The sequence below is a fragment of the Nymphaea colorata genome, chromosome 12, assembly GCF_008831285.2.
Source record: "Nymphaea colorata isolate Beijing-Zhang1983 chromosome 12, ASM883128v2, whole genome shotgun sequence".
NCBI classification, from domain to species: domain Eukaryota; kingdom Viridiplantae; phylum Streptophyta; class Magnoliopsida; order Nymphaeales; family Nymphaeaceae; genus Nymphaea; species Nymphaea colorata.
In genome coordinates, this window is record NC_045149.1 from 11,001,987 (window position 1) to 11,003,568 (window position 1,582).

Here is a 1,582-nt window from a genome sequence, read left to right on the forward strand (position 1 = left end):
TGAGATTGCTTTCCCATTGGTACGGCAAGCTAGGCGGAGGTTCCTTTTCACATGCATCATCTACTTATAATAATTTTCCATGCTGACACCACATCCGTGGATTCCACTCCCACATTCCTCGCAGAAAATTATTTTTATTTATTTGAACTTGTCATAGGTGTGCATCCGATGATTGAATCTATACGTGGTTACATGACTAATACTTTTAAAAGCTCTTCCATTGGTTTCTTACTTTGACAACTACAACAAGATTTTCAGCTTGTTAGCGTTTCCAAATCTCATCCAAAAAGTCTCCCTTTAACATAAAGTCACCAACTCTCGCTACAAAAAGTCAGATCTTCAAGAGAAAAAAACTACACATCAGTAAAGGTGCATTAGTTTATCGATAAATATTAGACAAGTTTGGTCTTAAATGTGGTTCCCCTCCCATTGTCAGTTAATTATGGGCTTCAGTGGCCATACCGAACATAACATCAATTAAGGTTGGATATTTACCAACGCCAAGGACAAACGGCAGAACATTGTTTATTCACTGGATGTTAGGCATGCCATCATCGTATATCTCAAAATTAATAAATGAGGGGTTTCAAAATTTTACTGATATTGTGAGTACGTCAAAAACATCCTTTTATTGACGATTAGGTGGACTGAGTAAACCTTCATGGTCACAGTCGTTTCTCCTCTAACCATTAGTGAAACTCAAGCTTTTGCCATTTTTTTATTATAATCTTATAGACTAAGGGTGGGTATCGGGCCGGGTCGGTCAGCCCGGCCTGATAGCCCGGGTCTCGGCCTGGCACAGCCCGTTTAAAAATAAAAAATAATTTTTTCCCGGCCCGGACCCGGGCCCGACGCCCAGGCATATTATCGACAATGGAGTCAATGAAGCTCACACATTTAATGACGTGTTACACCTAGATGCTAGTGATCACTAAGTCGACATTATTAATGTTTTTCTCAATGTTCGGAAGAGGTTTCCGCTAGGCCGAACAAACAAGATGTCATGTCTACCACACCACTACTCTTTCCTCCTATCATTGATGTTCTCTATTCATTGTTTGATGGTTTTAGAAACAAAACACCATGTGAAACTGTAACAGCTTACCAGCAAGATTTACCAACAATCATGCTAAAGATTGCATCGATTACAGTCAAGGAAGACGCCCCAAAGAATCCAGCTACAGTTACAAATAAAGGCAATAATCAAGGAAGGAACAAATTTAACAAGAAATCAGAGGATGAACCGGCCAGGGTGCAGATTGCGTCCAAAGATGATAAGGGCAATTAAACTACAGTTAAAGGAGGATAATGACAAACACAAATAAAAAACCATCAGCTACAGAATTAATCATGATAAGAATGTAACCTCTCCTAAAATAAAGGAGAGACTTGAGGTGTACTGATATAAATTCTGAAAGGAACCTTCCCACCAGGTGTGTGGAAGAAACCCTCGTGGATGTACGTGCTTTCTCACTGAACCACATAAATTGGTCACTCTCTCTGTCAATAACTTCCGGTTTCTCACATGGCATCAGAGCCTTAGGTCTTGAGCTGTGAAGTTCTTCAAGGTCAGCTTTCATCT